The sequence below is a fragment of the Carassius carassius genome, unplaced genomic scaffold (genome assembly GCF_963082965.1).
Source record: "Carassius carassius unplaced genomic scaffold, fCarCar2.1 SCAFFOLD_60, whole genome shotgun sequence".
In the NCBI taxonomy this organism is placed as follows: domain Eukaryota; kingdom Metazoa; phylum Chordata; class Actinopteri; order Cypriniformes; family Cyprinidae; genus Carassius; species Carassius carassius.
Window position 1 is genome coordinate 655,001 of NW_026775084.1, and position 23,556 is coordinate 678,556.

General features: G+C 39.4%; 47 non-coding genes across 47 annotated transcripts; all 47 read right to left on the reverse strand.

The window, feature by feature from the left end:
- Window positions 1-160: 160 nt before the first annotated feature.
- LOC132134863 (5S ribosomal RNA) lies at window positions 161-279 on the reverse strand. The gene has a single exon (XR_009429838.1). It is a non-coding gene; the product is annotated as a 5S ribosomal RNA (ribosomal RNA).
- An 84-nt stretch (window positions 280-363) lies between these two features.
- On the reverse strand, window positions 364-482 carry LOC132134865 (5S ribosomal RNA). The gene has a single exon (XR_009429840.1). It is a non-coding gene; the product is annotated as a 5S ribosomal RNA (ribosomal RNA).
- An 84-nt stretch (window positions 483-566) lies between these two features.
- Window positions 567-685, reverse strand: LOC132136024 (5S ribosomal RNA). Its single transcript, XR_009430932.1, has one exon. It is a non-coding gene; the product is annotated as a 5S ribosomal RNA (ribosomal RNA).
- An 809-nt stretch (window positions 686-1,494) lies between these two features.
- Window positions 1,495-1,613, reverse strand: LOC132134866 (5S ribosomal RNA). Its single transcript, XR_009429841.1, has one exon. It is a non-coding gene; the product is annotated as a 5S ribosomal RNA (ribosomal RNA).
- A 498-nt stretch (window positions 1,614-2,111) lies between these two features.
- Window positions 2,112-2,230, reverse strand: LOC132134867 (5S ribosomal RNA). The gene has a single exon (XR_009429842.1). It is a non-coding gene; the product is annotated as a 5S ribosomal RNA (ribosomal RNA).
- Window positions 2,231-2,728: 498 nt separating this feature from the next.
- LOC132135797 (5S ribosomal RNA) lies at window positions 2,729-2,847 on the reverse strand. Its single transcript, XR_009430720.1, has one exon. It is a non-coding gene; the product is annotated as a 5S ribosomal RNA (ribosomal RNA).
- Window positions 2,848-2,931: 84 nt separating this feature from the next.
- On the reverse strand, window positions 2,932-3,050 carry LOC132134868 (5S ribosomal RNA). Its single transcript, XR_009429843.1, has one exon. It is a non-coding gene; the product is annotated as a 5S ribosomal RNA (ribosomal RNA).
- Window positions 3,051-3,134: 84 nt separating this feature from the next.
- On the reverse strand, window positions 3,135-3,253 carry LOC132136025 (5S ribosomal RNA). The gene has a single exon (XR_009430933.1). It is a non-coding gene; the product is annotated as a 5S ribosomal RNA (ribosomal RNA).
- Window positions 3,254-4,063: 810 nt separating this feature from the next.
- LOC132134869 (5S ribosomal RNA) lies at window positions 4,064-4,182 on the reverse strand. The gene has a single exon (XR_009429844.1). It is a non-coding gene; the product is annotated as a 5S ribosomal RNA (ribosomal RNA).
- Window positions 4,183-4,680: 498 nt separating this feature from the next.
- On the reverse strand, window positions 4,681-4,799 carry LOC132134870 (5S ribosomal RNA). The gene has a single exon (XR_009429845.1). It is a non-coding gene; the product is annotated as a 5S ribosomal RNA (ribosomal RNA).
- An 84-nt stretch (window positions 4,800-4,883) lies between these two features.
- On the reverse strand, window positions 4,884-5,002 carry LOC132135297 (5S ribosomal RNA). Its single transcript, XR_009430247.1, has one exon. It is a non-coding gene; the product is annotated as a 5S ribosomal RNA (ribosomal RNA).
- Window positions 5,003-5,086: 84 nt separating this feature from the next.
- Window positions 5,087-5,205, reverse strand: LOC132136026 (5S ribosomal RNA). The gene has a single exon (XR_009430934.1). It is a non-coding gene; the product is annotated as a 5S ribosomal RNA (ribosomal RNA).
- Window positions 5,206-6,015: 810 nt separating this feature from the next.
- On the reverse strand, window positions 6,016-6,134 carry LOC132134871 (5S ribosomal RNA). Its single transcript, XR_009429846.1, has one exon. It is a non-coding gene; the product is annotated as a 5S ribosomal RNA (ribosomal RNA).
- Window positions 6,135-6,631: 497 nt separating this feature from the next.
- Window positions 6,632-6,750, reverse strand: LOC132134872 (5S ribosomal RNA). Its single transcript, XR_009429847.1, has one exon. It is a non-coding gene; the product is annotated as a 5S ribosomal RNA (ribosomal RNA).
- An 84-nt stretch (window positions 6,751-6,834) lies between these two features.
- On the reverse strand, window positions 6,835-6,953 carry LOC132134873 (5S ribosomal RNA). The gene has a single exon (XR_009429848.1). It is a non-coding gene; the product is annotated as a 5S ribosomal RNA (ribosomal RNA).
- Window positions 6,954-7,037: 84 nt separating this feature from the next.
- LOC132136027 (5S ribosomal RNA) lies at window positions 7,038-7,156 on the reverse strand. Its single transcript, XR_009430935.1, has one exon. It is a non-coding gene; the product is annotated as a 5S ribosomal RNA (ribosomal RNA).
- Window positions 7,157-7,966: 810 nt separating this feature from the next.
- On the reverse strand, window positions 7,967-8,085 carry LOC132134874 (5S ribosomal RNA). Its single transcript, XR_009429849.1, has one exon. It is a non-coding gene; the product is annotated as a 5S ribosomal RNA (ribosomal RNA).
- A 497-nt stretch (window positions 8,086-8,582) lies between these two features.
- LOC132134876 (5S ribosomal RNA) lies at window positions 8,583-8,701 on the reverse strand. The gene has a single exon (XR_009429851.1). It is a non-coding gene; the product is annotated as a 5S ribosomal RNA (ribosomal RNA).
- Window positions 8,702-8,785: 84 nt separating this feature from the next.
- Window positions 8,786-8,904, reverse strand: LOC132134877 (5S ribosomal RNA). Its single transcript, XR_009429852.1, has one exon. It is a non-coding gene; the product is annotated as a 5S ribosomal RNA (ribosomal RNA).
- Window positions 8,905-8,988: 84 nt separating this feature from the next.
- On the reverse strand, window positions 8,989-9,107 carry LOC132136029 (5S ribosomal RNA). Its single transcript, XR_009430936.1, has one exon. It is a non-coding gene; the product is annotated as a 5S ribosomal RNA (ribosomal RNA).
- An 812-nt stretch (window positions 9,108-9,919) lies between these two features.
- On the reverse strand, window positions 9,920-10,038 carry LOC132134878 (5S ribosomal RNA). The gene has a single exon (XR_009429853.1). It is a non-coding gene; the product is annotated as a 5S ribosomal RNA (ribosomal RNA).
- Window positions 10,039-10,536: 498 nt separating this feature from the next.
- LOC132134879 (5S ribosomal RNA) lies at window positions 10,537-10,655 on the reverse strand. The gene has a single exon (XR_009429854.1). It is a non-coding gene; the product is annotated as a 5S ribosomal RNA (ribosomal RNA).
- An 84-nt stretch (window positions 10,656-10,739) lies between these two features.
- Window positions 10,740-10,858, reverse strand: LOC132134881 (5S ribosomal RNA). Its single transcript, XR_009429855.1, has one exon. It is a non-coding gene; the product is annotated as a 5S ribosomal RNA (ribosomal RNA).
- Window positions 10,859-10,942: 84 nt separating this feature from the next.
- On the reverse strand, window positions 10,943-11,061 carry LOC132134882 (5S ribosomal RNA). Its single transcript, XR_009429856.1, has one exon. It is a non-coding gene; the product is annotated as a 5S ribosomal RNA (ribosomal RNA).
- An 84-nt stretch (window positions 11,062-11,145) lies between these two features.
- On the reverse strand, window positions 11,146-11,264 carry LOC132136030 (5S ribosomal RNA). The gene has a single exon (XR_009430937.1). It is a non-coding gene; the product is annotated as a 5S ribosomal RNA (ribosomal RNA).
- An 812-nt stretch (window positions 11,265-12,076) lies between these two features.
- On the reverse strand, window positions 12,077-12,195 carry LOC132134883 (5S ribosomal RNA). The gene has a single exon (XR_009429857.1). It is a non-coding gene; the product is annotated as a 5S ribosomal RNA (ribosomal RNA).
- A 498-nt stretch (window positions 12,196-12,693) lies between these two features.
- On the reverse strand, window positions 12,694-12,812 carry LOC132134884 (5S ribosomal RNA). The gene has a single exon (XR_009429858.1). It is a non-coding gene; the product is annotated as a 5S ribosomal RNA (ribosomal RNA).
- An 84-nt stretch (window positions 12,813-12,896) lies between these two features.
- On the reverse strand, window positions 12,897-13,015 carry LOC132134885 (5S ribosomal RNA). Its single transcript, XR_009429859.1, has one exon. It is a non-coding gene; the product is annotated as a 5S ribosomal RNA (ribosomal RNA).
- Window positions 13,016-13,099: 84 nt separating this feature from the next.
- Window positions 13,100-13,218, reverse strand: LOC132136031 (5S ribosomal RNA). Its single transcript, XR_009430938.1, has one exon. It is a non-coding gene; the product is annotated as a 5S ribosomal RNA (ribosomal RNA).
- An 811-nt stretch (window positions 13,219-14,029) lies between these two features.
- On the reverse strand, window positions 14,030-14,148 carry LOC132134886 (5S ribosomal RNA). The gene has a single exon (XR_009429860.1). It is a non-coding gene; the product is annotated as a 5S ribosomal RNA (ribosomal RNA).
- A 488-nt stretch (window positions 14,149-14,636) lies between these two features.
- On the reverse strand, window positions 14,637-14,755 carry LOC132134888 (5S ribosomal RNA). The gene has a single exon (XR_009429862.1). It is a non-coding gene; the product is annotated as a 5S ribosomal RNA (ribosomal RNA).
- A 498-nt stretch (window positions 14,756-15,253) lies between these two features.
- LOC132134889 (5S ribosomal RNA) lies at window positions 15,254-15,372 on the reverse strand. The gene has a single exon (XR_009429863.1). It is a non-coding gene; the product is annotated as a 5S ribosomal RNA (ribosomal RNA).
- Window positions 15,373-15,456: 84 nt separating this feature from the next.
- LOC132134890 (5S ribosomal RNA) lies at window positions 15,457-15,575 on the reverse strand. Its single transcript, XR_009429864.1, has one exon. It is a non-coding gene; the product is annotated as a 5S ribosomal RNA (ribosomal RNA).
- An 84-nt stretch (window positions 15,576-15,659) lies between these two features.
- On the reverse strand, window positions 15,660-15,778 carry LOC132136033 (5S ribosomal RNA). The gene has a single exon (XR_009430940.1). It is a non-coding gene; the product is annotated as a 5S ribosomal RNA (ribosomal RNA).
- Window positions 15,779-16,589: 811 nt separating this feature from the next.
- Window positions 16,590-16,708, reverse strand: LOC132134891 (5S ribosomal RNA). The gene has a single exon (XR_009429865.1). It is a non-coding gene; the product is annotated as a 5S ribosomal RNA (ribosomal RNA).
- A 498-nt stretch (window positions 16,709-17,206) lies between these two features.
- On the reverse strand, window positions 17,207-17,325 carry LOC132134892 (5S ribosomal RNA). Its single transcript, XR_009429866.1, has one exon. It is a non-coding gene; the product is annotated as a 5S ribosomal RNA (ribosomal RNA).
- Window positions 17,326-17,826: 501 nt separating this feature from the next.
- On the reverse strand, window positions 17,827-17,945 carry LOC132134893 (5S ribosomal RNA). Its single transcript, XR_009429867.1, has one exon. It is a non-coding gene; the product is annotated as a 5S ribosomal RNA (ribosomal RNA).
- An 84-nt stretch (window positions 17,946-18,029) lies between these two features.
- On the reverse strand, window positions 18,030-18,148 carry LOC132136034 (5S ribosomal RNA). Its single transcript, XR_009430941.1, has one exon. It is a non-coding gene; the product is annotated as a 5S ribosomal RNA (ribosomal RNA).
- Window positions 18,149-18,957: 809 nt separating this feature from the next.
- On the reverse strand, window positions 18,958-19,076 carry LOC132135584 (5S ribosomal RNA). Its single transcript, XR_009430521.1, has one exon. It is a non-coding gene; the product is annotated as a 5S ribosomal RNA (ribosomal RNA).
- A 496-nt stretch (window positions 19,077-19,572) lies between these two features.
- Window positions 19,573-19,691, reverse strand: LOC132134894 (5S ribosomal RNA). The gene has a single exon (XR_009429868.1). It is a non-coding gene; the product is annotated as a 5S ribosomal RNA (ribosomal RNA).
- A 489-nt stretch (window positions 19,692-20,180) lies between these two features.
- Window positions 20,181-20,299, reverse strand: LOC132135363 (5S ribosomal RNA). The gene has a single exon (XR_009430311.1). It is a non-coding gene; the product is annotated as a 5S ribosomal RNA (ribosomal RNA).
- An 84-nt stretch (window positions 20,300-20,383) lies between these two features.
- Window positions 20,384-20,502, reverse strand: LOC132134895 (5S ribosomal RNA). Its single transcript, XR_009429869.1, has one exon. It is a non-coding gene; the product is annotated as a 5S ribosomal RNA (ribosomal RNA).
- An 84-nt stretch (window positions 20,503-20,586) lies between these two features.
- On the reverse strand, window positions 20,587-20,705 carry LOC132136035 (5S ribosomal RNA). The gene has a single exon (XR_009430942.1). It is a non-coding gene; the product is annotated as a 5S ribosomal RNA (ribosomal RNA).
- Window positions 20,706-21,516: 811 nt separating this feature from the next.
- On the reverse strand, window positions 21,517-21,635 carry LOC132134897 (5S ribosomal RNA). The gene has a single exon (XR_009429870.1). It is a non-coding gene; the product is annotated as a 5S ribosomal RNA (ribosomal RNA).
- A 498-nt stretch (window positions 21,636-22,133) lies between these two features.
- On the reverse strand, window positions 22,134-22,252 carry LOC132134898 (5S ribosomal RNA). Its single transcript, XR_009429871.1, has one exon. It is a non-coding gene; the product is annotated as a 5S ribosomal RNA (ribosomal RNA).
- Window positions 22,253-22,753: 501 nt separating this feature from the next.
- LOC132134900 (5S ribosomal RNA) lies at window positions 22,754-22,872 on the reverse strand. Its single transcript, XR_009429873.1, has one exon. It is a non-coding gene; the product is annotated as a 5S ribosomal RNA (ribosomal RNA).
- An 84-nt stretch (window positions 22,873-22,956) lies between these two features.
- Window positions 22,957-23,075, reverse strand: LOC132136036 (5S ribosomal RNA). Its single transcript, XR_009430943.1, has one exon. It is a non-coding gene; the product is annotated as a 5S ribosomal RNA (ribosomal RNA).
- Between the last annotated feature and the right edge of the window lie 481 nt (window positions 23,076-23,556).

Sequence of the window (23,556 nt, forward strand, 5' to 3'; positions counted from 1 at the left end):
TGGGCATTGACTCTTTTTTTTTTTTTTTTTTTTTATTTATGCAAAACTCTTAGATAATTACTGAAAAATTCCAAAAGTACTGGGCTGCAAAGAGAGGGCTATTTAAAGATCAGCCACTATAACCGCCAGTGCATTATATAAGTAGAGAAGGAAACCTAAAAGCTTACAGCACCTGGTATTCCCAGGCGGTCTCCCATCCAAGTACTAACCAGGCCCAAACCTGCTTAGCTTCCGAGATCAGACGAGATCGGGCATAGCCAGGCTGGTATGGCCGTAAGCGAAGGAGGCTGCAAAGAGAGGGCTATTTAAAGATCAGCCACTATAACCGCCAGTGCATTATATAAGTAGAGAAGGAAACCTAAAAGCTTACAGCACCTGGTATTCCCAGGCGGTCTCCCATCCAAGTACTAACCAGGCCCAAACCTGCTTAGCTTCCGAGATCAGACGAGATCGGGCATAGCCAGGCTGGTATGGCCGTAAGCGAAGGAGGCTGCAAAGAGAGGGCTATTTAAAGATCAGCCACTATAACTGCCAGTGCATTATATACGTAGAGAAGGAAACCTAAAAGCTTACAGCACCTGGTATTCCAAGGCGGTCTCCCATCCAAGTACTAACCAGGCCCAAACCTGCTTAGCTTCCGAGATCAGACGAGATCGGGCATAGCCATGCTGGTATGGCCGTAAGCGAACGAGGCTGCAAAGAGAGGGCTATTTAAAGATCAGCCACTATAATCGGTATTTCCAGGTAGTCTCCCATCCAAGTACTAACTGGGCCCAAACCTGCTTAGATTCTGAGATTGGGCATTGACTCTTTATTTATTTAAAAAAAATTTTGCAAATTTATTACATAATTACTGAAAATTTCCAAAAGTACTAACCTGGCCCAAACCTGTTTTGGTTTTCTAAGACTGGGCATTGACTCTTTTTTTTTTTTTTTTTTTTGCAAGATTATTAGACAATTAGTGAAAATTTTCAAAAGTACTAACCAGGCCCAAACCTGTTTCGGTTTTCTAAGACTGGGCATTGACTCTTTTTTTCTTTTTTTTTTTTGCTAGATTATTAGACAATTAGTGAAAAGTTCCAAAACTACTAAACAGGCCCAGACCTGTTTCGGTTTTCTAAGACTGGGCATTGACTCTTTTTTTTTTTTTTTTTTTGCAAGATTATTAGACAATTAGTGAAAATTTTCAAAAGTACTAACCAGGCCCAAACCTGTTTCGGTTTTCTAAGACTGGGCATTGACTCTTTTTTTTTTTTTTTTTGCTAGGTTATTAGACAATTAGTGAAAAGTTCCAAAACTACTAAACAGGCCCAAACCTGTTTCGGTTTTCTAAGACTGGGCATTGACTCTTTTTTTTATTTTTTTTTTATTTATGCAAAACTCTTAGATAATTACTGAAATATTCCAAAAGTACTAGGCTGCAAAGAGAGGGCTATTTAAAGATCAGCCACTATAACCGCCAGTGCATTATATAAGTAGAGAAGGAAACCTAAAAGCTTACAGCACCTGGTATTCCCAGGCGGTCTCCCATCCAAGTACTAACCAGGCCCAAACCTGCTTAGCTTCCGAGATCAGACGAGATCGGGCATAGCCAGGCTGGTATGGCCGTAAGCGAAGGAGGCTGCAAAGAGAGGGCTATTTAAAGATCAGCCACTATAATCGGTATTTCCAAGCAGTCTCCCATCCAAGTACTAACTGGGCCCAAACCTGCTTAGATTCTGAGATTGGGCATTGACTCTTTATTTATTTAATTTTTTTTTTTGCAAATTTATTACATAATTACTGAAAATTTCCAAAAGTACTAACCAGGCCCAAACCTGTTTCGGTTTTCTAAGACTGGGCATTGACTCTTTTTTTTTTTTTTTTTTTTTTTTTTGCTAGATTATTAGACAATTAATGAAAAGTTCCAAAACTACTAAACAGGCCCAAGCCTGTTTCGGTTTTCTAAGACTGGGCATTGACTCTTTTTTTTTTTTTTTTTTTTTATTTATGCAAAACTCTTAGATAATTACTGAAAAATTCCAAAAGTACTGGGCTGCAAAGAGAGGGCTATTTAAAGATCAGCCACTATAACCGCCAGTGCATTATATAAGTAGAGAAGGAAACCTAAAAGCTTACAGCACCTGGTATTCCCAGGCGGTCTCCCATCCAAGTACTAACCAGGCCCAAACCTGCTTAGCTTCCGAGATCAGACGAGATCGGGCATAGCCAGGCTGGTATGGCCGTAAGCGAAGGAGGCTGCAAAGAGAGGGCTATTTAAAGATCAGCCACTATAATCGGTATTTCCAAGCAGTCTCCCATCCAAGTACTAACTGGGCCCAAACCTGCTTAGATTCTGAGATTGGGCATTGACTCTTTATTTATTTAATTTTTTTTTTTGCAAATTTATTACATAATTACTGAAAATTTCCAAAAGTACTAACCAGGCCCAAACCTGTTTCGGTTTTCTAAGACTGGGCATTGACTCTTTTTTTTTTTTTTTTTTTTTTTTTTGCTAGATTATTAGACAATTAATGAAAAGTTCCAAAACTACTAAACAGGCCCAAACCTGTTTCGGTTTTCTAAGACTGGGCATTGACTCTTTTTTTTTTTTTTTTTTTTTATTTATGCAAAACTCTTAGATAATTACTGAAAAATTCCAAAAGTACTGGGCTGCAAAGAGAGGGCTATTTAAAGATCAGCCACTATAACCGCCAGTGCATTATATAAGTAGAGAAGGAAACCTAAAAGCTTACAGCACCTGGTATTCCCAGGCGGTCTCCCATCCAAGTACTAACCAGGCCCAAACCTGCTTAGCTTCCGAGATCAGACAAGATCGGGCATAGCCAGGCTGGTATGGCCGTAAGCGAAGGAGGCTGCAAAGAGAGGGCTATTTAAAGATCAGCCACTATAACCGCCAGTGCATTATATAAGTAGAGAAGGAAACCTAAAAGCTTACAGCACCTGGTATTCCCAGGCGGTCTCCCATCCAAGTACTAACCAGGCCCAAACCTGCTTAGCTTCCGAGATCAGACGAGATCGGGCATAGCCAGGCTGGTATGGCCGTAAGCGAAGGAGGCTGCAAAGAGAGGGCTATTTAAAGATCAGCCACTATAACTGCCAGTGCATTATATACGTAGAGAAGGAAACCTAAAAGCTTACAGCACCTGGTATTCCAAGGCGGTCTCCCATCCAAGTACTAACCAGGCCCAAACCTGCTTAGCTTCCGAGATCAGACGAGATCGGGCATAGCCATGCTGGTATGGCCGTAAGCGAACGAGGCTGCAAAGAGAGGGCTATTTAAAGATCAGCCACTATAATCGGTATTTCCAGGTAGTCTCCCATCCAAGTACTAACTGGGCCCAAACCTGCTTAGATTCTGAGATTGGGCATTGACTCTTTATTTATTTAAAAAAAATTTTGCAAATTTATTACATAATTACTGAAAATTTCCAAAAGTACTAACCTGGCCCAAACCTGTTTCGGTTTTCTAAGACTGGGCATTGACTCTTTTTTTTTTTTTTTTTTTTGCAAGATTATTAGACAATTAGTGAAAATTTTCAAAAGTACTAACCAGGCCCAAACCTGTTTCGGTTTTCTAAGACTGGGCATTGACTCTTTTTTTCTTTTTTTTTTTTGCTAGATTATTAGACAATTAGTGAAAAGTTCCAAAACTACTAAACAGGCCCAGACCTGTTTCGGTTTTCTAAGACTGGGCATTGACTCTTTTTTTTTTTTTTTTTTGCAAGATTATTAGACAATTAGTGAAAATTTTCAAAAGTACTAACCAGGCCCAAACCTGTTTCGGTTTTCTAAGACTGGGCATTGACTCTTTTTTTTTTTTTTTTTTTGCTAGGTTATTAGACAATTAGTGAAAAGTTCCAAAACTACTAAACAGGCCCAAACCTGTTTCGGTTTTCTAAGACTGGGCATTGACTCTTTTTTTTTTTTTTTTTTTATTTATGCAAAACTCTTAGATAATTACTGAAATATTCCAAAAGTACTAGGCTGCAAAGAGAGGGCTATTTAAAGATCAGCCACTATAACCGCCAGTGCATTATATAAGTAGAGAAGGAAACCTAAAAGCTTACAGCACCTGGTATTCCCAGGCGGTCTCCCATCCAAGTACTAACCAGGCCCAAACCTGCTTAGCTTCCGAGATCAGACGAGATCGGGCATAGCCAGGCTGGTATGGCCGTAAGCGAAGGAGGCTGCAAAGAGAGGGCTATTTAAAGATCAGCCACTATAATCGGTATTTCCAAGCAGTCTCCCATCCAAGTACTAACTGGGCCCAAACCTGCTTAGATTCTGAGATTGGGCATTGACTCTTTATTTATTTAATTTTTTTTTTTGCAAATTTATTACATAATTACTGAAAATTTCCAAAAGTACTAACCAGGCCCAAACCTGTTTCGGTTTTCTAAGACTGGGCATTGACTCTTTTTTTTTTTTTTTTTTTTTTTTTTGCTAGATTATTAGACAATTAATGAAAAGTTCCAAAACTACTAAACAGGCCCAAACCTGTTTCGGTTTTCTAAGACTGGGCATTGACTCTTTTTTTTTTTTTTTTTTTTTATTTATGCAAAACTCTTAGATAATTACTGAAAAATTCCAAAAGTACTGGGCTGCAAAGAGAGGGCTATTTAAAGATCAGCCACTATAACCGCCAGTGCATTATATAAGTAGAGAAGGAAACCTAAAAGCTTACAGCACCTGGTATTCCCAGGCGGTCTCCCATCCAAGTACTAACCAGGCCCAAACCTGCTTAGCTTCCGAGATCAGACGAGATCGGGCATAGCCAGGCTGGTATGGCCGTAAGCGAAGGAGGCTGCAAAGAGAGGGCTATTTAAAGATCAGCCACTATAACCGCCAGTGCATTATATAAGTAGAGAAGGAAACCTAAAAGCTTACAGCACCTGGTATTCCCAGGCGGTCTCCCATTCAAGTACTAACCAGGCCCAAACCTGCTTAGCTTCCGAGATCAGACGAGATCGGGCATAGCCAGGCTGGTATGGCCGTAAGCGAAGGAGGCTGCAAAGAGAGGGCTATTTAAAGATCAGCCACTATAACTGCCAGTGCATTATATACGTAGAGAAGGAAACCTAAAAGCTTACAGCACCTGGTATTCCAAGGCGGTCTCCCATCCAAGTACTAACCAGGCCCAAACCTGCTTAGCTTCCGAGATCAGACGAGATCGGGCATAGCCATGCTGGTATGGCCGTAAGCGAACGAGGCTGCAAAGAGAGGGCTATTTAAAGATCAGCCACTATAATCGGTATTTCCAGGTAGTCTCCCATCCAAGTACTAACTGGGCCCAAACCTGCTTAGATTCTGAGATTGGGCATTGACTCTTTATTTATTTAAAAAAAATTTTGCAAATTTATTACATAATTACTGAAAATTTCCAAAAGTACTAACCTGGCCCAAACCTGTTTCGGTTTTCTAAGACTGGGCATTGACTCTTTTTTTTTTTTTTTTTTTTGCAAGATTATTAGACAATTAGTGAAAATTTTCAAAAGTACTAACCAGGCCCAAACCTGTTTCGGTTTTCTAAGACTGGGCATTGACTCTTTTTTTCTTTTTTTTTTTTGCTAGATTATTAGACAATTAGTGAAAAGTTCCAAAACTACTAAACAGGCCCAGACCTGTTTCGGTTTTCTAAGACTGGGCATTGACTCTTTTTTTTTTTTTTTTTTGCAAGATTATTAGACAATTAGTGAAAATTTTCAAAAGTACTAACCAGGCCCAAACCTGTTTCGGTTTTCTAAGACTGGGCATTGACTCTTTTTTTTTTTTTTTTTTTGCTAGGTTATTAGACAATTAGTGAAAAGTTCCAAAACTACTAAACAGGCCCAAACCTGTTTCGGTTTTCTAAGACTGGGCATTGACTCTTTTTTTTTTTTTTTTTTTATTTATGCAAAACTCTTAGATAATTACTGAAATATTCCAAAAGTACTAGGCTGCAAAGAGAGGGCTATTTAAAGATCAGCCACTATAACCGCCAGTGCATTATATAAGTAGAGAAGGAAACCTAAAAGCTTACAGCACCTGGTATTCCCAGGCGGTCTCCCATCCAAGTACTAACCAGGCCCAAACCTGCTTAGCTTCCGAGATCAGACGAGATCGGGCATAGCCAGGCTGGTATGGCCGTAAGCGAAGGAGGCTGCAAAGAGAGGGCTATTTAAAGATCAGCCACTATAATCGGTATTTCCAAGCAGTCTCCCATCCAAGTACTAACTGGGCCCAAACCTGCTTAGATTCTGAGATTGGGCATTGACTCTTTATTTATTTAATTTTTTTTTTTGCAAATTTATTACATAATTACTGAAAATTTCCAAAAGTACTAACCAGGCCCAAACCTGTTTCGGTTTTCTAAGACTGGGCATTGACTCTTTTTTTTTTTTTTTTTTTTTTTTTTGCTAGATTATTAGACAATTAATGAAAAGTTCCAAAACTACTAAACAGGCCCAAACCTGTTTCGGTTTTCTAAGACTGGGCATTGACTCTTTTTTTTTTTTTTTTTTTTATTTATGCAAAACTCTTAGATAATTACTGAAAAATTCCAAAAGTACTGGGCTGCAAAGAGAGGGCTATTTAAAGATCAGCCACTATAACCGCCAGTGCATTATATAAGTAGAGAAGGAAACCTAAAAGCTTACAGCACCTGGTATTCCCAGGCGGTCTCCCATCCAAGTACTAACCAGGCCCAAACCTGCTTAGCTTCCGAGATCAGACGAGATCGGGCATAGCCAGGCTGGTATGGCCGTAAGCGAAGGAGGCTGCAAAGAGAGGGCTATTTAAAGATCAGCCACTATAACCGCCAGTGCATTATATAAGTAGAGAAGGAAACCTAAAAGCTTACAGCACCTGGTATTCCCAGGCGGTCTCCCATCCAAGTACTAACCAGGCCCAAACCTGCTTAGCTTCCGAGATCAGACGAGATCGGGCATAGCCAGGCTGGTATGGCCGTAAGCGAAGGAGGCTGCAAAGAGAGGGCTATTTAAAGATCAGCCACTATAACTGCCAGTGCATTATATACGTAGAGAAGGAAACCTAAAAGCTTACAGCACCTGGTATTCCAAGGCGGTCTCCCATCCAAGTACTAACCAGGCCCAAACCTGCTTAGCTTCCGAGATCAGACGAGATCGGGCATAGCCATGCTGGTATGGCCGTAAGCGAACGAGGCTGCAAAGAGAGGGCTATTTAAAGATCAGCCACTATAATCGGTATTTCCAGGTAGTCTCCCATCCAAGTACTAACTGGGCCCAAACCTGCTTAGATTCTGAGATTGGGCATTGACTCTTTATTTATTTAAAAAAAATTTTGCAAATTTATTACATAATTACTGAAAATTTCCAAAAGTACTAACCTGGCCCAAACCTGTTTCGGTTTTCTAAGACTGGGCATTGACTCTTTTTTTTTTTTTTTTTTTTGCAAGATTATTAGACAATTAGTGAAAATTTTCAAAAGTACTAACCAGGCCCAAACCTGTTTCGGTTTTCTAAGACTGGGCATTGACTCTTTTTTTCTTTTTTTTTTTTGCTAGATTATTAGACAATTAGTGAAAAGTTCCAAAACTACTAAACAGGCCCAGACCTGTTTCGGTTTTCTAAGACTGGGCATTGACTCTTTTTTTTTTTTTTTTTTTGCAAGATTATTAGACAATTAGTGAAAATTTTCAAAAGTACTAACCAGGCCCAAACCTGTTTCGGTTTTCTAAGACTGGGCATTGACTCTTTTTTTTTTTTTTTTTTTGCTAGGTTATTAGACAATTAGTGAAAAGTTCCAAAACTACTAAACAGGCCCAAACCTGTTTCGGTTTTCTAAGACTGGGCATTGACTCTTTTTTTTTTTTTTTTTTATTTATGCAAAACTCTTAGATAATTACTGAAATATTCCAAAAGTACTAGGCTGCAAAGAGAGGGCTATTTAAAGATCAGCCACTATAACCGCCAGTGCATTATATAAGTAGAGAAGGAAACCTAAAAGCTTACAGCACCTGGTATTCCCAGGCGGTCTCCCATCCAAGTACTAACCAGGCCCAAACCTGCTTAGCTTCCGAGATCAGACGAGATCGGGCATAGCCAGGCTGGTATGGCCGTAAGCGAAGGAGGCTGCAAAGAGAGGGCTATTTAAAGATCAGCCACTATAATCGGTATTTCCAAGCAGTCTCCCATCCAAGTACTAACTGGGCCCAAACCTGCTTAGATTCTGAGATTGGGCATTGACTCTTTATTTATTTAATTTTTTTTTTTGCAAATTTATTACATAATTACTGAAAATTTCCAAAAGTACTAACCAGGCCCAAACCTGTTTCGGTTTTCTAAGACTGGGCATTGACTCTTTTTTTTTTTTTTTTTTTTTTTTTTGCTAGATTATTAGACAATTAATGAAAAGTTCCAAAACTACTAAACAGGCCCAAACCTGTTTCGGTTTTCTAAGACTGGGCATTGACTCTTTTTTTTTTTTTTTTTTTTATTTATGCAAAACTCTTAGATAATTACTGAAAAATTCCAAAAGTACTGGGCTGCAAAGAGAGGGCTATTTAAAGATCAGCCACTATAACCGCCAGTGCATTATATAAGTAGAGAAGGAAACCTAAAAGCTTACAGCACCTGGTATTCCCAGGCGGTCTCCCATCCAAGTACTAACCAGGCCCAAACCTGCTTAGCTTCCGAGATCAGACGAGATCGGGCATAGCCAGGCTGGTATGGCCGTAAGCGAAGGAGGCTGCAAAGAGAGGGCTATTTAAAGATCAGCCACTATAACCGCCAGTGCATTATATAAGTAGAGAAGGAAACCTAAAAGCTTACAGCACCTGGTATTCCCAGGCGGTCTCCCATCCAAGTACTAACCAGGCCCAAACCTGCTTAGCTTCCGAGATCAGACGAGATCGGGCATAGCCAGGCTGGTATGGCCGTAAGCGAAGGAGGCTGCAAAGAGAGGGCTATTTAAAGATCAGCCACTATAACTGCCAGTGCATTATATACGTAGAGAAGGAAACCTAAAAGCTTACAGCACCTGGTATTCCAAGGCGGTCTCCCATCCAAGTACTAACCAGGCCCAAACCTGCTTAGCTTCCGAGATCAGACGAGATCGGGCATAGCCATGCTGGTATGGCCGTAAGCGAACGAGGCTGCAAAGAGAGGGCTATTTAAAGATCAGCCACTATAATCGGTATTTCCAGGTAGTCTCCCATCCAAGTACTAACTGGGCCCAAACCTGCTTAGATTCTGAGATTGGGCATTGACTCTTTATTTATTTAAAAAAATTTTTGCAAATTTATTACATAATTACTGAAAATTTCCAAAAGTACTAACCTGGCCCAAACCTGTTTCGGTTTTCTAAGACTGGGCATTGACTCTTTTTTTTTTTTTTTTTTTTTGCAAGATTATTAGACAATTAGTGAAAATTTTCAAAAGTACTAACCAGGCCCAAACCTGTTTCGGTTTTCTAAGACTGGGCATTGACTCTTTTTTTCTTTTTTTTTTTTGCTAGATTATTAGACAATTAGTGAAAAGTTCCAAAACTACTAAACAGGCCCAGACCTGTTTCGGTTTTCTAAGACTGGGCATTGACTCTTTTTTTTTTTTTTTTTTTGCAAGATTATTAGACAATTAGTGAAAATTTTCAAAAGTACTAACCAGGCCCAAACCTGTTTCGGTTTTCTAAGACTGGGCATTGACTCTTTTTTTTTTTTTTTTTTTGCTAGGTTATTAGACAATTAGTGAAAAGTTCCAAAACTACTAAACAGGCCCAAACCTGTTTCGGTTTTCTAAGACTGGGCATTGACTCTTTTTTTTTTTTTTTTTTTATTTATGCAAAACTCTTAGATGATTACTGAAATATTCCAAAAGTACTAGGCTGCAAAGAGAGGGCTATTTAAAGATCAGCCACTATAACCGCCAGTGCATTATATAAGTAGAGAAGGAAACCTAAAAGCTTACAGCACCTGGTATTCCCAGGCGGTCTCCCATCCAAGTACTAACCAGGCCCAAACCTGCTTAGCTTCCGAGATCAGACGAGATCGGGCATAGCCAGGCTGGTATGGCCGTAAGCGAAGGAGGCTGCAAAGAGAGGGCTATTTAAAGATCAGCCACTATAATCGGTATTTCCAAGCAGTCTCCCATCCAAGTACTAACTGGGCCCAAACCTGCTTAGATTCTGAGATTGGGCATTGACTCTTTATTTATTTAATTTTTTTTTTTGCAAATTTATTACATAATTACTGAAAATTTCCAAAAGTACTAACCAGGCCCAAACCTGTTTCGGTTTTCTAAGACTGGGCATTGACTCTTTTTTTTTTTTTTTTTTTTTTTTTTGCTAGATTATTAGACAATTAATGAAAAGTTCCAAAACTACTAAACAGGCCCAAACCTGTTTCGGTTTTCTAAGACTGGGCATTGACTCTTTTTTTTTTTTTTTTTTTTTATTTATGCAAAACTCTTAGATAATTACTGAAAAATTCCAAAAGTACTGGGCTGCAAAGAGAGGGCTATTTAAAGATCAGCCACTATAACCGCCAGTGCATTATATAAGTAGAGAAGGAAACCTAAAAGCTTACAGCACCTGGTATTCCCAGGCGGTCTCCCATCCAAGTACTAACCAGGCCCAAACCTGCTTAGCTTCCGAGATCAGACGAGATCGGGCATAGCCAGGCTGGTATGGCCGTAAGCGAAGGAGGCTGCAAAGAGAGGGCTATTTAAAGATCAGCCACTATAACCGCCAGTGCATTATATAAGTAGAGAAGGAAACCTAAAAGCTTACAGCACCTGGTATTCCCAGGCGGTCTCCCATCCAAGTACTAACCAGGCCCAAACCTGCTTAGCTTCCGAGATCAGACGAGATCGGGCATAGCCAGGCTGGTATGGCCGTAAGCGAAGGAGGCTGCAAAGAGAGGGCTATTTAAAGATCAGCCACTATAACCGCCAGTGCATTATATAAGTAGAGAAGGAAACCTAAAAGCTTACAGCACCTGGTATTCCCAGGCGGTCTCCCATCCAAGTACTAACCAGGCCCAAACCTGCTTAGCTTCCGAGATCAGACGAGATCGGGCATAGCCAGGCTGGTATGGCCGTAAGCGAAGGAGGCTGCAAAGAGAGGGCTATTTAAAGATCAGCCACTATAACTGCCAGTGCATTATATACGTAGAGAAGGAAACCTAAAAGCTTACAGCACCTGGTATTCCAAGGCGGTCTCCCATCCAAGTACTAACCAGGCCCAAACCTGCTTAGCTTCCGAGATCAGACGAGATCGGGCATAGCCATGCTGGTATGGCCGTAAGCGAACGAGGCTGCAAAGAGAGGGCTATTTAAAGATCAGCCACTATAATCGGTATTTCCAGGTAGTCTCCCATCCAAGTACTAACTGGGCCCAAACCTGCTTAGATTCTGAGATTGGGCATTGACTCTTTATTTATTTAAAAAAATTTTTGCAAATTTATTACATAATTACTGAAAATTTCCAAAAGTACTAACCTGGCCCAAACCTGTTTCGGTTTTCTAAGACTGGGCATTGACTCTTTTTTTTTTTTTTTTTTTTTGCAAGATTATTAGACAATTAGTGAAAATTTTCAAAAGTACTAACCAGGCCCAAACCTGTTTCGGTTTTCTAAGACTGGGCATTGACTCTTTTTTTCTTTTTTTTTTTTGCTAGATTATTAGACAATTAGTGAAAAGTTCCAAAACTACTAAACAGGCCCAGACCTGTTTCGGTTTTCTAAGACTGGGCATTGACTCTTTTTTTTTTTTTTTTTTTGCAAGATTATTAGACAATTAGTGAAAATTTTCAAAAGTACTAACCAGGCCCAAACCTGTTTCGGTTTTCTAAGACTGGGCATTGACTCTTTTTTTTTTTTTTTTTTTGCTAGGTTATTAGACAATTAGTGAAAAGTTCCAAAACTACTAAACAGGCCCAAACCTGTTTCGGTTTTCTAAGACTGGGCATTGACTCTTTTTTTTTTTTTTTTTTTATTTATGCAAAACTCTTAGATGATTACTGAAATATTCCAAAAGTACTAGGCTGCAAAGAGAGGGCTATTTAAAGATCAGCCACTATAACCGCCAGTGCATTATATAAGTAGAGAAGGAAACCTAAAAGCTTACAGCACCTGGTATTCCCAGGCGGTCTCCCATCCAAGTACTAACCAGGCCCAAACCTGCTTAGCTTCCGAGATCAGACGAGATCGGGCATAGCCAGGCTGGTATGGCCGTAAGCGAAGGAGGCTGCAAAGAGAGGGCTATTTAAAGATCAGCCACTATAATCGGTATTTCCAAGCAGTCTCCCATCCAAGTACTAACTGGGCCCAAACCTGCTTAGATTCTGAGATTGGGCATTGACTCTTTATTTATTTAATTTTTTTTTTTGCAAATTTATTACATAATTACTGAAAATTTCCAAAAGTACTAACCAGGCCCAAACCTGTTTCGGTTTTCTAAGACTGGGCATTGACTCTTTTTTTTTTTTTTTTTTTTTTTTTTGCTAGATTATTAGACAATTAATGAAAAGTTCCAAAACTACTAAACAGGCCCAAACCTGTTTCGGTTTTCTAAGACTGGGCATTGACTCTTTTTTTTTTTTTTTTTTTTTATTTATGCAAAACTCTTAGATAATTACTGAAAAATTCCAAAAGTACTGGGCTGCAAAGAGAGGGCTATTTAAAGATCAGCCACTATAACCGCCAGTGCATTATATAAGTAGAGAAGGAAACCTAAAAGCTTACAGCACCTGGTATTCCCAGGCGGTCTCCCATCCAAGTACTAACCAGGCCCAAACCTGCTTAGCTTCCGAGATCAGACGAGATCGGGCATAGCCAGGCTGGTATGGCCGTAAGCGAAGGAGGCTGCAAAGAGAGGGCTATTTAAAGATCAGCCACTATAACCGCCAGTGCATTATATAAGTAGAGAAGGAAACCTAAAAGCTTACAGCACCTGGTATTCCCAGGCGGTCTCCCATCCAAGTACTAACCAGGCCCAAACCTGCTTAGCTTCCGAGATCAGACGAGATCGGGCATAGCCAGGCTGGTATGGCCGTAAGCGAAGGAGGCTGCAAAGAGAGGGCTATTTAAAGATCAGCCACTATAACTGCCAGTGCATTATATACGTAGAGAAGGAAACCTAAAAGCTTACAGCACCTGGTATTCCAAGGCGGTCTCCCATCCAAGTACTAACCAGGCCCAAACCTGCTTAGCTTCCGAGATCAGACGAGATCGGGCATAGCCATGCTGGTATGGCCGTAAGCGAACGAGGCTGCAAAGAGAGGGCTATTTAAAGATCAGCCACTATAATCGGTATTTCCAGGTAGTCTCCCATCCAAGTACTAACTGGGCCCAAACCTGCTTAGATTCTGAGATTGGGCATTGACTCTTTATTTATTTAAAAAAAATTTTGCAAATTTATTACATAATTACTGAAAATTTCCAAAAGTACTAACCTGGCCCAAACCTGTTTCGGTTTTCTAAGACTGGGCATTGACTCTTTTTTTTTTTTTTTTTTTTGCAAGATTATTAGACAATTAGTGAAAATTTTCAAAAGTACTAACCAGGCCCAAACCTGTTTCGGTTTTCTAAGACTGGGCATTGACTCTTTTTTTCTTTTTTTTTTTTGCTAGATTATTAGACAATTAGTGAAAAGTTCCAAAACTACTAAACAGGCCCAGACCTGTTTCGGTTTTCTAAGACTGGGCATTGACTCTTTTTTTTTTTTTTTTTTTGCAAGATTATTAGACAATTAGTGAAAATTTTCAAAAGTACTAACCAGGCCCAAACCTGTTTCGGTTTTCTAAGACTGGGCATTGACTCTTTTTTTTTTTTTTTTTTTGCTAGGTTATTAGACAATTAGTGAAAAGTTCCAAAACTACTAAACAGGCCCAAACCTGTTTCGGTTTTCTAAGACTGGGCATTGACTCTTTTTTTTATTTTTTTTTTATTTATGCAAAACTCTTAGATAATTACTGAAATATTCCAAAAGTACTAGGCTGCAAAGAGAGGGCTATTTAAAGATCAGCCACTATAACCGCCAGTGCATTATATAAGTAGAGAAGGAAACCTAAAAGCTTACAGCACCTGGTATTCCCAGGCGGTCTCCCATCCAAGTACTAACCAGGCCCAAACCTGCTTAGCTTCCGAGATCAGACGAGATCGGGCATAGCCAGGCTGGTATGGCCGTAAGCGAAGGAGGCTGCAAAGAGAGGGCTATTTAAAGATCAGCCACTATAATCGGTATTTCCAAGCAGTCTCCCATCCAAGTACTAACTGGGCCCAAACCTGCTTAGATTCTGAGATTGGGCATTGACTCTTTATTTATTTAATTTTTTTTTTTGCAAATTTATTACATAATTACTGAAAATTTCCAAAAGTACTAACCAGGCCCAAACCTGTTTCGGTTTTCTAAGACTGGGCATTGACTCTTTTTTTTTTTTTTTTGCTAGATTATTAGACAATTAATGAAAAGTTCCAAAACTACTAAACAGGCCCAAACCTGTTTCGGTTTTCTAAGACTGGGCATTGACTCTTTTTTTTTTTTTTTTTTTTTATTTATGCAAAACTCTTAGATAATTACTGAAAAATTCCAAAAGTACTGGGCTGCAAAGAGAGGGCTATTTAAAGATCAGCCACTATAACCGCCAGTGCATTATATAAGTAGAGAAGGAAACCTAAAAGCTTACAGCACCTGGTATTCCCAGGCGGTCTCCCATCCAAGTACTAACCAGGCCCAAACCTGCTTAGCTTCCGAGATCAGACGAGATCGGGCATAGCCAGGCTGGTATGGCCGTAAGCGAAGGAGGCTGCAAAGAGAGGGCTATTTAAAGATCAGCCACTATAATCGGTATTTCCAAGCAGTCTCCCATCCAAGTACTAACTGGGCCCAAACCTGCTTAGATTCTGAGATTGGGCATTGACTCTTTATTTATTTAATTTTTTTTTTTGCAAATTTATTACATAATTACTGAAAATTTCCAAAAGTACTAACCAGGCCCAAACCTGTTTCGGTTTTCTAAGACTGGGCATTGACTCTTTTTTTTTTTTTTTTTTTTTTTTTTGCTAGATTATTAGACAATTAATGAAAAGTTCCAAAACTACTAAACAGGCCCAAACCTGTTTCGGTTTTCTAAGACTGGGCATTGACTCTTTTTTTTTTTTTTTTTTTTTATTTATGCAAAACTCTTAGATAATTACTGAAAAATTCCAAAAGTACTGGGCTGCAAAGAGAGGGCTATTTAAAGATCAGCCACTATAACCGCCAGTGCATTATATAAGTAGAGAAGGAAACCTAAAAGCTTACAGCACCTGGTATTCCCAGGCGGTCTCCCATCCAAGTACTAACCAGGCCCAAACCTGCTTAGCTTCCGAGATCAGACGAGATCGGGCATAGCCAGGCTGGTATGGCCGTAAGCGAAGGAGGCTGCAAAGAGAGGGCTATTTAAAGATCAGCCACTATAACCGCCAGTGCATTATATAAGTAGAGAAGGAAACCTAAAAGCTTACAGCACCTGGTATTCCCAGGCGGTCTCCCATCCAAGTACTAACCAGGCCCAAACCTGCTTAGCTTCCGAGATCAGACGAGATCGGGCATAGCCAGGCTGGTATGGCCGTAAGCGAAGGAGGCTGCAAAGAGAGGGCTATTTAAAGATCAGCCACTATAACTGCCAGTGCATTATATACGTAGAGAAGGAAACCTAAAAGCTTACAGCACCTGGTATTCCAAGGCGGTCTCCCATCCAAGTACTAACCAGGCCCAAACCTGCTTAGCTTCCGAGATCAGACGAGATCGGGCATAGCCATGCTGGTATGGCCGTAAGCGAACGAGGCTGCAAAGAGAGGGCTATTTAAAGATCAGCCACTATAATCGGTATTTCCAGGTAGTCTCCCATCCAAGTACTAACTGGGCCCAAACCTGCTTAGATTCTGAGATTGGGCATTGACTCTTTATTTATTTAAAAAAAAATTTGCAAATTTATTACATAATTACTGAAAATTTCCAAAAGTACTAACCTGGCCCAAACCTGTTTCGGTTTTCTAAGACTGGGCATTGACTCTTTTTTTTTTTTTTTTTTTTGCAAGATTATTAGACAATTAGTGAAAATTTTCAAAAGTACTAACCAGGCCCAAACCTGTTTCGGTTTTCTAAGACTGGGCATTGACTCTTTTTTTCTTTTTTTTTTTTGCTAGATTATTAGACAATTAGTGAAAAGTTCCAAAACTACTAAACAGGCCCAGACCTGTTTCGGTTTTCTAAGACTGGGCATTGACTCTTTTTTTTTTTTTTTTTTTGCAAGATTATTAGACAATTAGTGAAAATTTTCAAAAGTACTAACCAGGCCCAAACCTGTTTCGGTTTTCTAAGACTGGGCATTGACTCTTTTTTTTTTTTTTTTTTTGCTAGGTTATTAGACAATTAGTGAAAAGTTCCAAAACTACTAAACAGGCCCAAACCTGTTTCGGTTTTCTAAGACTGGGCATTGACTCTTTTTTTTTTTTTTTTTTTATTTATGCAAAACTCTTAGATAATTACTGAAATATTCCAAAAGTACTAGGCTGCAAAGAGAGGGCTATTTAAAGATCAGCCACTATAACCGCCAGTGCATTATATAAGTAGAGAAGGAAACCTAAAAGCTTACAGCACCTGGTATTCCCAGGCGGTCTCCCATCCAAGTACTAACCAGGCCCAAACCTGCTTAGCTTCCGAGATCAGACGAGATCGGGCATAGCCAGGCTGGTATGGCCGTAAGCGAAGGAGGCTGCAAAGAGAGGGCTATTTAAAGATCAGCCACTATAATCGGTATTTCCAAGCAGTCTCCCATCCAAGTACTAACTGGGCCCAAACCTGCTTAGATTCTGAGATTGGGCATTGACTCTTTATTTATTTAATTTTTTTTTTTGCAAATTTATTACATAATTACTGAAAATTTCCAAAAGTACTAACCAGGCCCAAACCTGTTTCGGTTTTCTAAGACTGGGCATTGACTCTTTTTTTTTTTTTTTTTTTTTTTTTTGCTAGATTATTAGACAATTAATGAAAAGTTCCAAAACTACTAAACAGGCCCAAACCTGTTTCGGTTTTCTAAGACTGGGCATTGACTCTTTTTTTTTTTTTTTTTTTTTATTTATGCAAAACTCTTAGATAATTACTGAAAAATTCCAAAAGTACTGGGCTGCAAAGAGAGGGCTATTTAAAGATCAGCCACTATAACCGCCAGTGCATTATATAAGTAGAGAAGGAAACCTAAAAGCTTACAGCACCTGGTATTCCCAGGCGGTCTCCCATCCAAGTACTAACCAGGCCCAAACCTGCTTAGCTTCCGAGATCAGACGAGATCGGGCATAGCCAGGCTGGTATGGCCGTAAGCGAAGGAGGCTGCAAAGAGAGGGCTATTTAAAGATCAGCCACTATAATCGGTATTTCCAAGCAGTCTCCCATCCAAGTACTAACTGGGCCCAAACCTGCTTAGATTCTGAGATTGGGCATTGACTCTTTATTTATTTAATTTTTTTTTTTTGCAAATTTATTACATAATTACTTAAAATTTCCAAAAGTACTAACCAGGCCCAAACCTGTTTCGGTTTTCTAAGACTGGGCATTGACTCTTTTTTTTTTTTTTTTTTTTTTTTTTTTGCTAGATTATTAGACAATTAATGAAAAGTTCCAAAACTACTAAACAGGCCCAAACCTGTTTCGGTTTTCTAAGACTGGGCATTGACTCTTTTTTTTTTTTTTTTTTTTTATTTATGCAAAACTCTTAGATAATTACTGAAAAATTCCAAAAGTACTGGGCTGCAAAGAGAGGGCTATTTAAAGATCAGCCACTATAACCGCCAGTGCATTATATAAGTAGAGAAGGAAACCTAAAAGCTTACAGCACCTGGTATTCCCAGGCGGTCTCCCATCCAAGTACTAACCAGGCCCAAACCTGCTTAGCTTCCGAGATCAGACGAGATCGGGCATAGCCAGGCTGGTATGGCCGTAAGCGAAGGAGGCTGCAAAGAGAGGGCTATTTAAAGATCAGCCACTATAACTGCCAGTGCATTATATAAGTAGAGAAGGAAACCTAAAAGCTTACAGCACCTGGTATTCCAAGGCGGTCTCCCATCCAAGTACTAACCAGGCCCAAACCTGCTTAGCTTCCGAGATCAGACGAGATCGGGCATAGCCATGCTGGTATGGCCGTAAGCGAACGAGGCTGCAAAGAGAGGGCTATTTAAAGATCAGCCACTATAATCGGTATTTCCAGGTAGTCTCCCATCCAAGTACTAACTGGGCCCAAACCTGCTTAGATTCTGAGATTGGGCATTGACTCTTTATTTATTTAAAAAAAATTTTGCAAATTTATTACATAATTACTGAAAATTTCCAAAAGTACTAACCTGGCCCAAACCTGTTTCGGTTTTCTAAGACTGGGCATTGACTCTTTTTTTTTTTTTTTTTTTTGCAAGATTATTAGACAATTAGTGAAAATTTTCAAAAGTACTAACCAGGCCCAAACCTGTTTCGGTTTTCTAAGACTGGGCATTGACTCTTTTTTTCTTTTTTTTTTGCTAGATTATTAGACAATTAGTGAAAAGTTCCAAAACTACTAAACAGGCCCAGACCTGTTTCGGTTTTCTAAGACTGGGCATTGACTCTTTTTTTTTTTTTTTTTTTGCAAGATTATTAGACAATTAGTGAAAATTTTCAAAAGTACTAACCAGGCCCAAACCTGTTTCGGTTTTCTAAGACTGGGCATTGACTCTTTTTTTTTTTTTTTTTTTGCTAGGTTATTAGACAATTAGTGAAAAGTTCCAAAACTACTAAACAGGCCCAAACCTGTTTCGGTTTTCTAAGACTGGGCATTGACTCTTTTTTTTATTTTTTTTTTATTTATGCAAAACTCTTAGATAATTACTGAAATATTCCAAAAGTACTAGGCTGCAAAGAGAGGGCTATTTAAAGATCAGCCACTATAACCGCCAGTGCATTATATAAGTAGAGAAGGAAACCTAAAAGCTTACAGCACCTGGTATTCCCAGGCGGTCTCCCATCTAAGTACTAACCAGGCCCAAACCTGCTTAGCTTCCGAGATCAGACGAGATCAGGCATAGCCAGGCTGGTATGGCCGTAAGCGAAGGAGGCTGCAAAGAGAGGGCTATTTAAAGATCAGCCACTATAATCGGTATTTCCAAGCAGTCTCCCATCCAAGTACTAACTGGGCCCAAACCTGCTTAGATTCTGAGATTGGGCATTGACTCTTTATTTATTTAAATTTTTTTTTTGCAAATTTATTACATAATTACTGAAAATTTCCAAAAGTACTAACCAGGCCCAAACCTGTTTCGGTTTTCTAAGACTGGGCATTGACTCTTTTTTTTTTTTTTTTTTTTTTTTTTGCTAGATTATTAGACAATTAATGAAAAGTTCCAAAACTACTAAACAGGCCCAAACCTGTTTCGGTTTTCTAAGACTGGGCATTGACTCTTTTTTTTTTTTTTTTTTTATTTATGCAAAACTCTTAGATAATTACTGAAATATTCCAAAAGTACTAGGCTGCAAAGAGAGGGCTATTTAAAGATCAGCCACTATAACCGCCAGTGCATTATATAAGTAGAGAAGGAAACCTAAAAGCTTACAGCACCTGGTATTCCCAGGCGGTCTCCCATCCAAGTACTAACCAGGCCCAAACCTGCTTAGCTTCCGAGATCAGACGAGATCGGGCATAGCCAGGCTGGTATGGCCGTAAGCGAAGGAGGCTGCAAAGAGAGGGCTATTTAAAGATCAGCCACTATAATCGGTATTTCCAAGCAGTCTCCCATCCAAGTACTAACTGGGCCCAAACCTGCTTAGATTCTGAGATTGGGCATTGACTCTTTATTTATTTAATTTTTTTTTTTGCAAATTTATTACATAATTACTGAAAATTTCCAAAAGTACTAACCAGGCCCAAACCTGTTTCGGTTTTCTAAGACTGGGCATTGACTCTTTTTTTTTTTTTTTTTGCTAGATTATTAGACAATTAGTGAAAAGTTCCAAAACTACTAAACAGGCCCAAACCTGTTTCGGTTTTCTAAGACTGGGCATTGACTCTTTTTTTTTTTTTTTTTTTTTATTTATGCAAAACTCTTAGATAATTACTGAAAAATTCCAAAAGTACTGGGCTGCAAAGAGAGGGCTATTTAAAGATCAGCCACTATAACCGCCAGTGCATTATATAAGTAGAGAAGGAAACCTAAAAGCTTACAGCACCTGGTATTCCCAGGCGGTCTCCCATCCAAGTACTAACCAGGCCCAAACCTGCTTAGCTTCCGAGATCAGACGAGATCAGGCATAGCCAGGCTGGTATGGCCGTAAGCGAAGGAGGCTGCAAAGAGAGGGCTATTTAAAGATCAGCCACTATAACCGCCAGTGCATTATATAAGTAGAGAAGGAAACCTAAAAGCTTACAGCACCTGGTATTCCCAGGCGGTCTCCCATCCAAGTACTAACCAGGCCCAAACCTGCTTAGCTTCCGAGATCAGACGAGATCGGGCATAGCCAGGCTGGTATGGCCGTAAGCGAAGGAGGCTGCAAAGAGAGGGCTATTTAAAGATCAGCCACTATAACTGCCAGTGCATTATATACGTAGAGAAGGAAACCTAAAAGCTTACAGCACCTGGTATTCCAAGGCGGTCTCCCATCCAAGTACTAACCAGGCCCAAACCTGCTTAGCTTCCGAGATCAGACGAGATCGGGCATAGCCATGCTGGTATGGCCGTAAGCGAACGAGGCTGCAAAGAGAGGGCTATTTAAAGATCAGCCACTATAATCGGTATTTCCAGGTAGTCTCCCATCCAAGTACTAACTGGGCCCAAACCTGCTTAGATTCTGAGATTGGGCATTGACTCTTTATTTATTTAAAAAAAAATTTGCAAATTTATTACATAATTACTGAAAATTTCCAAAAGTACTAACCTGGCCCAAACCTGTTTCGGTTTTCTAAGACTGGGCATTGACTCTTTTTTTTTTTTTTTTTTTTGCAAGATTATTAGACAATTAGTGAAAATTTTCAAAAGTACTAACCAGGCCCAAACCTGTTTCGGTTTTCTAAGACTGGGCATTGACTCTTTTTTTCTTTTTTTTTTTTGCTAGATTATTAGACAATTAGTGAAAAGTTCCAAAACTACTAAACAGGCCCAGACCTGTTTCGGTTTTCTAAGACTGGGCATTGACTCTTTTTTTTTTTTTTTTTTTGCAAGATTATTAGACAATTAGTGAAAATTTTCAAAAGTACTAACCAGGCCCAAACCTGTTTCGGTTTTCTAAGACTGGGCATTGACTCTTTTTTTTTTTTTTTTTTTGCTAGGTTATTAGACAATTAGTGAAAAGTTCCAAAACTACTAAACAGGCCCAAACCTGTTTCGGTTTTCTAAGACTGGGCATTGACTCTTTTTTTTTTTTTTTTTTTATTTATGCAAAACTCTTAGATAATTACTGAAATATTCCAAAAGTACTAGGCTGCAAAGAGAGGGCTATTTAAAGATCAGCCACTATAACCGCCAGTGCATTATATAAGTAGAGAAGGAAACCTAAAAGCTTACAGCACCTGGTATTCCCAGGCGGTCTCCCATCCAAGTACTAACCAGGCCCAAACCTGCTTAGCTTCCGAGATCAGACGAGATCGGGCATAGCCAGGCTGGTATGGCCGTAAGCGAAGGAGGCTGCAAAGAGAGGGCTATTTAAAGATCAGCCACTATAATCGGTATTTCCAAGCAGTCTCCCATCCAAGTACTAACTGGGCCCAAACCTGCTTAGATTCTGAGATTGGGCATTGACTCTTTATTTATTTAATTTTTTTTTTTGCAAATTTATTACATAATTACTGAAAATTTCCAAAAGTACTAACCAGGCCCAAACCTGTTTCGGTTTTCTAAGACTGGGCATTGACTCTTTTTTTTTTTTTTTTTTTTTTTTTTGCTAGATTATTAGACAATTAATGAAAAGTTCCAAAACTACTAAACAGGCCCAAACCTGTTTCGGTTTTCTAAGACTGGGCATTGACTCTTTTTTTTTTTTTTTTTTTTTATTTATGCAAAACTCTTAGATAATTACTGAAAAATTCCAAAAGTACTGGGCTGCAAAGAGAGGGCTATTTAAAGATCAGCCACTATAACCGCCAGTGCATTATATAAGTAGAGAAGGAAACCTAAAAGCTTACAGCACCTGGTATTCCCAGGCGGTCTCCCATCCAAGTACTAACCAGGCCCAAACCTGCTTAGCTTCCGAGATCAGACGAGATCGGGCATAGCCAGGCTGGTATGGCCGTAAGCGAAGGAGGCTGCAAAGAGAGGGCTATTTAAAGATCAGCCACTATAATCGGTATTTCCAAGCAGTCTCCCATCCAAGTACTAACTGGGCCCAAACCTGCTTAGATTCTGAGATTGGGCATTGACTCTTTATTTATTTAATTTTTTTTTTTTGCAAATTTATTACATAATTACTTAAAATTTCCAAAAGTACTAACCAGGCCCAAACCTGTTTCGGTTTTCTAAGACTGGGCATTGACTCTTTTTTTTTTTTTTTTTTTTTTTTTTTTGCTAGATTATTAGACAATTAATGAAAAGTTCCAAAACTACTAAACAGGCCCAAACCTGTTTCGGTTTTCTAAGACTGGGCATTGACTCTTTTTTTTTTTTTTTTTTTTTATTTATGCAAAACTCTTAGATAATTACTGAAAAATTCCAAAAGTACTGGGCTGCAAAGAGAGGGCTATTTAAAGATCAGCCACTATAACCGCCAGTGCATTATATAAGTAGAGAAGGAAACCTAAAAGCTTACAGCACCTGGTATTCCCAGGCGGTCTCCCATCCAAGTACTAACCAGGCCCAAACCTGCTTAGCTTCCGAGATCAGACGAGATCGGGCATAGCCAGGCTGGTATGGCCGTAAGCGAAGGAGGCTGCAAAGAGAGGGCTATTTAAAGATCAGCCACTATAACTGCCAGTGCATTATATAAGTAGAGAAGGAAACCTAAAAGCTTACAGCACCTGGTATTCCAAGGCGGTCTCCCATCCAAGTACTAACCAGGCCCAAACCTGCTTAGCTTCCGAGATCAGACGAGATCGGGCATAGCCATGCTGGTATGGCCGTAAGCGAACGAGGCTGCAAAGAGAGGGCTATTTAAAGATCAGCCACTATAATCGGTATTTCCAGGTAGTCTCCCATCCAAGTACTAACTGGGCCCAAACCTGCTTAGATTCTGAGATTGGGCATTGACTCTTTATTTATTTAAAAAAAATTTTGCAAATTTATTACATAATTACTGAAAATTTCCAAAAGTACTAACCTGGCCCAAACCTGTTTCGGTTTTCTAAGACTGGGCATTGACTCTTTTTTTTTTTTTTTTTTTTGCAAGATTATTAGACAATTAGTGAAAATTTTCAAAAGTACTAACCAGGCCCAAACCTGTTTCGGTTTTCTAAGACTGGGCATTGACTCTTTTTTTCTTTTTTTTTTGCTAGATTATTAGACAATTAGTGAAAAGTTCCAAAACTACTAAACAGGCCCAGACCTGTTTCGGTTTTCTAAGACTGGGCATTGACTCTTTTTTTTTTTTTTTTTTTGCAAGATTATTA